The sequence below is a fragment of the Heptranchias perlo genome, unplaced genomic scaffold (genome assembly GCF_035084215.1).
Source record: "Heptranchias perlo isolate sHepPer1 unplaced genomic scaffold, sHepPer1.hap1 HAP1_SCAFFOLD_1259, whole genome shotgun sequence".
NCBI classification, from domain to species: Eukaryota; Metazoa; Chordata; class Chondrichthyes; order Hexanchiformes; family Hexanchidae; genus Heptranchias; species Heptranchias perlo.
Window position 1 is genome coordinate 37,274 of NW_027138493.1, and position 8,296 is coordinate 45,569.

Below are 8,296 nucleotides of genomic sequence, written 5' to 3' on the forward strand. Positions count from 1 at the left end.
GGATGACATATCAATTTAGAAAGATGACCAAATCCTGCATTATGAATGAGAGAATTCCACCTCTATTATCTGAGACGGAGAAGTTGGAAGGGGTAGGGGGAGGGGGAAAGGAGAGGAAAATGTCGCTCTCCTGATGACAGCCTCTACTACAGTATGCACTGTTTACATTTTTTTTCTCCCAATAAAGAAAACAGATTATCTGCAAAGTGGAACACAGGAACAGGAGTAGGCCATTCAGTCCCTCAAGTCTAATCTGCCATTCAATACAATCATGGCTGATCTGTACCTCAAATCCATTTACCCACCTTTGATTGCTATCCCTTGATACCCTTACCTAACAAAAATCTATCGATCTCAGGCTTGACAATTTCAACTGACCCAGCATCCAGTCATTTGGCGTTGAGAGTTCCAGATTTCCACTATCCTTTGTGTGAAAAAGTGCATCCTCATTTCACTTCTAAATAGCCTAGATCTAATATTAAGATTGTGCCCCCTTATTCTGGATTTCTCCACCAAAGGAAATAGTTCCTCTGTAATTACCATGTCAAATCTCTTGATTATTTTAAATACTTCAATTAGATTGCCCCTGAACCTTCTAAACTTAAAGTAATACAAACCAAGTTTATGCAACCTATCCTCATAATTTAACCCTTGGAGTCTGGGTATTCCAGTGAATTTGCCCTGTAACCCCTTCAAGGCCAACATATCCTTCCTGAGGTGCAGTAACCAAAACTGAATGCAGTACTCCAGTTGGGGTTTGACCAAGTACAGCTGAAGCATAACTTCCTCCCCTTTGTATTCCAGCCTGTTTGAGATAAAGGCCAACATTCTATTAATCTTTTTGATTACTTTTTGGACCTGTGCACTAGCTTTTAGCAATTTGTGTACATGGACACCCAAATCCCTTTGCTCCTCTACAGTTCCTAGTTTCTCGCCATTTAGAAAATATTCCAATTTGTCATTCTTGGATCCATAGTGGATGACCTCACACTTCCCCACTTTGAACTCCATCTGTCTCGATTTGCTCATTCATGTTTCATCAAAGCATACTTTGTTCTATATAGCTCAGAAAGACAGCCACCCCAACAAACTAGGTCCTATGTATTCCCAGGATAACTTGCACCTTTTTTTCTCATGACAGAAGAAGTATTTATCAAAATATTTACTAAAACCCCATTAATAATCATTCTGGTGTCATGAGGACATGTCATAGAAGCTGGCAAAGTGGGGTTAGAACAAAAGGATTTGTAAGTCACCAAATGAGAGTGCACAAATCACAAGTCACAATGGAAGCACCATGTCCAAAGAGCATTCATAAGTCTTTTAATGTGTGGTTTGAAGTCAAGTCTGCATCAAATTTCTTATGTCCTGATTCTATTTTCACATTGACCTTTCTAAAATTGTAGTAAACAAGTTTTGAATGATTGCTTCATTTGTGCAACTTATCGAAGAAGCATTTAAACTATTAACTACCTATTTCACCATGGTCAATCATTCCTATATCCGTTAATAACGATCCCATAATGATCTGCCACTGCAGAGAGGTATTAACTGTTCTCTGCATGAAAAACACTTAGCAACTGTGACAGAAGCAGAGTTCCATCTTGCTGCAAACAATAAAATCTTTTTTATGTTTTTTCTCATATTAAGTTTTAGATAGGCTAATATATTGTGAATTTAAAATAGTCTTCAGTTAATTGGATTCTTGAAATGCCTTGGTCTTTGAGGTGAAAGACCATGGGCCTGAATTCACTGTAAACTTGCACCAAAGTAATGGTGCGTTTACGGCATCTGCCATTATAGTACCGAAATACCAGGAAATTACGGCATGTCTGACTTATGCCATTACATGCACGACGCCATAATTTGCTGGGACTTTTGCGCTGCTCCAGAGACCCTCGCCAAAAAAGGTGAACGTTAATTAGCATCGCTCCGCCCCTCATTAAAATCAATGGCGAGTTTGAGTTTGTTGAATTAACGCCACTGTGATCACCACGGCCACTTAGACCATTGCTGAATGATGCTGGAGGGCTCAGAATCAGTAAAGTATTCAATCACTCAGCTCGGTTGCCTGAGGGTAAAATTTTTACTGACTTATTCTAGGAACTTCATTGAAATCTTGAACCTCAATTAAGTAATAAAGCAAGTGTGTTGACAGCCAGGCTGATATTTTTATATTAATATTTATTGAGCTTGTATGCTAAGCATGGATTGCTACTGATAATGAAATATGGCTAGGAATCGCAAGTTGTTCGGGAGACAACCCTTTGCATACGGGTTCCTTCTTAAGGCCGATTTATATTGTTTCAGTACAAACTCAATCAACCAAACTAAACCCGACCAGGATCTTCTGTCCGTACGTACTGTGGCCCACCCCCACTTTATTAGATTGGAGCCACTTCTCCTAAATGCGTCCTTGTTAAATAACCTGTTGTTCCGTACTTTATCGGGCCCTGGTACCTTGGATGTATATCAGATCTTGATAGTGCTGCTCCCGACCCACCGCTATGTTCACTACGGCGTATTCTAATTATTTTTCCAGCAAATTGTGGCATGAATTCGCCACTGGAGGATCGGGGAGTACAACAGTCTAACTTATGGCATTTGTCGCCAACATCGCCATTGCAGTGAATTCCAGACCAATGTACTTAACTGTCCAGAAGGATTGTTATTGTGCAATAATATTGCTTCAGTCATGTACAAACATCACACCAAGAAGTCTTGCAGGTTATCAGACTGTGCAAGGAATAGGTTTCTGAAGAAGAGATTTAAACTCTTATAGACTGATCAAACCTTGTTTTCTAAATATTTGTACTGATAGTCTCTTGCTATACTATTTTGCATCTTTGTAACGATAAATTGTTGTAAATAAATCAATTTTAGCCTGAACGATATGAGTTAACTTCTTTTTTTACCTTTCAGTGTGCATTGCATTGTAGAACATACAGCAGTGCGAAATATTGCGATAATTGCGTAACACACTACTCCCATTCCCGTCATAGACAGAAGTACAATAGGACATTTGGATCTGCTTATGGAACTGCCTTTTGCTCGCGAACATGGAGAGTTGAGGGTGAGCCCAAACTAAGATCAGCATTCAAAGTACAAAGCTCATTATGATTTATGCAAGTGAGCTGCCTAGTAACACACCTCTTAAGTCATGACAAGGTAATGCGCTCTTCTATTAAAATCTCTAGTTAATTACCTGCAATTTCTGACACTAGCAGCTTGTTTCAAGAATGCAGGGAAAGGTTTTAAGAAAAAATAAAATATTTGGACTGCTGTTAACCAAACATACTTTGGGCTTGTATTTATAGGACCAGAAAAAGTGCATTATTATTGAGGGTGTTTTATACGCATTTATCTCTTACTATAAAAGCATTAAACAATGCCTATCATATTAAAGGTTGTATTATATCAGTGTTACAATGAGAGAACTGGCATTACTCACTGTAAATTTATAATTAAAAATGGTACAATTTGATACATATAGGAGTAAAATCCATTTCTCTTATGACATTTAATTAAAAATAGAATTTTTTTTCCTGGTCTATGCTAAGATTGATGATCTCGGCAGGGACAGCATTTACAATTGCCTCAATCCGTCTGGGGAAAAACAAAAATCAGCCAATTCTCCCTAAACTGATTGCCATTCAATGACCCCAATTGGAAAATGCATGTGTGGGGGCGTTGGGGGTGGTAGAAACAGGGTCAGGCAAGTCAGCGAAGTATAAACTATTTAGGCTCAGGCATGAAGAATGTCCTTTTGGGTGAGGCACGATACCCAATATCAAACTGTAATCTAACAAGAGTCAGAGTTAAATCCCAACCCAGCACTGCCAATCCATCTTCCGAATCTCCTGTTGCCATTCTGAGCTTTAATACCCCTCAAATAGGCTCACAGCTATCCTCTGTGCCTCTCTCTGCCTTTGCTGAAGGGGCCATTGAGGCATCTGACACTACTTCCTTATGAGCAGCAACCCCAACTGTCCCATTCTCGTCACTCGTCAACCTTCTTGTCCAGTATGCCCACTAGGAATAACATCACTTTAGAAATTACCAACGTTAGGGCAATAGGATGTTAGTTTGAAGGGCAAGAGAAAACACTTTTCTTAGGGATTGGATGAACATGAGAAAATCTCCACGATGAAGGAAAGGAAGACTGGAAATAGAAATTGAATTGATGGCACATGATGGGACTAAGTTTGGAGGTAGGTATCTTTAGGATGTGAAGTTACCAACATGATCAGAGGTCTTATTGGAGGCTTGATAGCGTAAAGGATCCAACAGACATGGTGGGGATAAAACTGCATCTCAGTCATAATAGCTGAACAGAGAGAGCAATGTATGGAGGTTCTTGACCAAAGTCATTGCAATTAGTGTTAAGGGGGAAAAAGTAAGCAAAAACATTAACTTTTGTTGTAGTAGAGCTGGCAACAGTACCACCAGGACAGAAGAAAAGTGAAAAGGAGGATTGCTGAAGAGACACAGCTTTGGCAAAGGGCCAAAAGGACTGGTTGCTGGAGAGGCAAGAAGGCAGCAGTTGACACTTCTTTTCAATAACACTGCATTAAAGTGCTCTGGATAGTGGTTTTATAGAAGTTACAAGCAGAACCTTAGAATACGTTAGATTGATCAAGACACTCAGTGTGATAGGCAGAATTTTTACAGGAGCCAGCAGAACATGTATGACTGAACTAAGATATAGGGCACGATTTTAAAAGAAATCTGCAGGTGCATAGGGGGCAAATAAAATAGTGTTTTTGAAGAGCGAGCAGAAATCCCGGTTCCAACACGCCAAGAACATGCACGACCCAGAGCCATCTGGGTGCGCACTCCGTTCCCGAACCAATTAAAGCCAGCAGGACGATATTTAAAGCAGCAATTCAACTAATTAAAAAAAAAATCCATAAATGCAATTAACTACGAAGGCAAGCAATTTCAACGCTGCCTAAACGTCTTTCCCATGCTGTGTGAAATACAGCACGGGAAAGTAGTTGGGTTGCAGCCAGCAGCCATTTGGATATTTAAATCCCTGTTTGACAGAAGGGAATAAAAGGTGAGTTATTGCAGCAGGGCACTCAGTTCTCTCAGACAAACTTTTGGCTGGGAGATCTTTGTATTCAGATTGAAAATTCTTGGTTTCTACTCAGAATTGTTCTGTTTACACATATTTACCAACTTTTCAGATCCTCTCAAACTGACACCATCAGGATGGGGGGAGCGACGGCTGCATTCACCGGTACATCCGAGGATGAGGAACATCACCATCCTCGCCAGGCTCAGTGTGCACATCCGCCACTTCAAGCTCCACAACAGTACCGTGCCACAGGCACCTGCACAAGAGCACAGAGGAGAACAGAGGGACTGACGTCACAGGAGGCGCTACCCTCGTCAGAGGGTCTACAGACCAAGGCTTAGCTTCCTGGACCTCTCTGAGAAGCAGTGCATACGGAGGTTGAGAGTGAGTCGCCAGGTGGTCGCAGACATCCGCAGCCTCCGTCATGCCAAGCTGCTCCCAGCTGGGCCTGGCTGCATCTCGTTGCCTGTCGCTGTTAAAGTGACCACTGCCCTCAACTTTTTCGCCTCCGGATCATTCCAGGGTGCCGCCAGGGTCTCTCAGTCATCTGCCCACAAGTGCATAAGGCAGGTCACCGACGATTTGTTTCGCGGGGCCTCGCAATATGTCAACTTCCCCATGGACGACCTCAGCCAGACAGAGAGGGCAGTGGGATTCCATTCTGTGGCTGGCTTCCCAGTTGCAATCGATTGCACACATATAGCAATCAGAGCACCTCCACACAAGCCAGGGCTGTTCATCAACGGAAAGGGTTATCACTCCACCAACGCTCAGCTCATTTGTGACCACCGCAAAAGATTTCTTCACGTGTGTGTGAGATTCCCTGGCAGCTGCCACGCTTCCTTCATTCTGAGGGAATCCAACATCCCGGACCTCTTCCACGCACAGAATAGCCTTAAGGGCTGGCTCCTCGGGGACAAGGGATACCCCCTGCACACGTGGCTGATGACACCTCTGAGGAACCCCATCAGCGAACAACAGCGTCGATACGACAGCCACAGCGCCACCAGGTCTGTAATTGAACATGTGATTGGGCTGCTCAAGATGCAATTTTGGTGCCTCGCTCATTCTGGAGGAGCGCTTCAATACGCATCAGCGAGAGTGGGTCGCATTACAGTAATGTGTTGTGTCCTGCACAACATGGCGCAACAGAGAGGGGTACTGGTTGATGAGGCCCCATGCCCTCACCCAACATCCACACCTGCAATGAACATTAAAGAGGAGCAGCAGGAGCTGGAGGAGGAGGACGAACACATGGGCAGAGCAGCGGCTCACCTGGCTGCACGTGAGGCCAGGGAGTCACTCATAACTTCACAAACTGAGAATAGTCCAGTCCTCATACAACCTGGAAAGAGCAGCCCCAACACCAGCCCCCAACCCCCCAACCTGCACAAAACAGTCCTGCAACTTTATATACAGCCACTGTAAAGTCACCCATTAGGTGGCATCAAGTGTCGCCTTTCATGATGAACCACATGAAAGGCCGCTATCACAAAAGGCAGTCAAGAATGGGCAAGACATGTCAGTAGTGGTGAAAATGATAACTTTTAGTGTGTATTTAACAAAAAAACAATATTATTGAAAAACACAACAGTCTGTCAGACACACTCTTGTGCATACCCTTCGTGATCACAAATCCTTAGCCTTTCTCTTCCTACTATTTCTACGTGGTGCATCCCCTGTGACTGCAGCAGAGGTGGTGGCAGGTTGCTCGTGTCCATGCCCGGACTGCTTAGATGCTTTCGGCCTACACCCTCTGGTTTTTGGAGCCTGTGAGGTCCCCGCCAAAGACTGCTCCACCTGCACCTGTGCAGGGGCAGACACGGCCACCTGGAGAGGAGGCAGCATTGCGGACAGTGGTTGAGAGGGGGCAACGGGTGAGACGTGGGAGCACTTTGAGTGGCGTCCCCACTTCCATGTCCCCTTTCGACATCATCCTTCTCCTGGACCAGGCCCACATCACTCCTACCACCCTGCTGGAGAGCAGTTTGGAAGCCATGTATGATGCCTTGGAAGCCCAGTTGTAAGGTTTCTGTCTGCCTGTTTAAGGCGGCAGAATGTTGTTCACCGTGAGTCTGCACAGCCATTGTTAGGGCCTGAATGGACTCATTTGTGAGCCGTGCTTGAAGCTCAATGGAAGCTAGCCTTCTCTCCATCGCAGACATTCCCACACTTACCTGCAACACTATCTCAGACATTTCCGCAGTTACCTACGACACAATCTCAGACAGTTCCTCATGTCCCTGTGAAACTACCTCAGGGATTCCCTCATGTACCTGTGCCACCACTCCACTAATGCAGGAATTGGACTCCTCCCTTCCTCTGGGCTATTGTGGAGAGTGCGCGAGGCACTTGTTCCAGTACCTCGCAAATGTGCTGCTGTCCCTCGATCATTCTCCTTTTAAAGGATGGCCGCTGGGGTTCAGCATCTTCGTCCAGCTGAGCAGAGCCTGGAGAGGACTGCGTCCACCGCTCTCCACAGCTGCCCCTGCCACCAGTGTCTGCTCGTGCTCACTTGTGTGTGGTGACTCACCAGATGCCAACCCAACTAACTGACCACTAGGACCCACGAGGTGGGAGTATCTGCGGTGGTGGATGGCTCAGAAAGATGTGACGGTGCACCCTCAGAGGCCGGGAACTCCTCTGAGGAATCGCCCTCTCCAGTCACTGCGGACGTTGAAGGGCCTGTAAGAGAACAGAAGTCGATATTAAGCATCATCACAGGTGTGTCATGTTGTGATGAGCATACTGAGGTGTTCAACATGCCAATCATTGTTATAATTAATTCATGTTGTGCGTGATGAATGTTAAATTTGTGTCACCACACGTTTGAGGGGTGCCAGTCTTGGTGTCCCCGACGGACAGGCACTCGAGGATGCGGCTGATCTCCAGGGCCTCCTGCTCAGTGTCTGTGAGGACCACTAATTGTTGTGGCCCCCCTCCAGTCCTCGCCCTCTCACGTGCATTTTGCGATTCCTCCTGCAAGGGGAGAAAGCAGAGACGTGTGAGTGAGTGATGGTGAAGTGGGCAGCCAATGAATGCATTGGTTTGGGTGAGGCTGACCGTAAAAGAGGTGCATCAGAGGGTGAATATGAGACAGAGACGTCACATTGGATCAGGAATGGGGTGAGTGGTACTGGTGAGGTCACAAATTGAAGGTGAGGAAGTGCTCAGGAAGCGCAGGTAAGTTGAGGATGAGCCTTAAGTGGGTGTGAG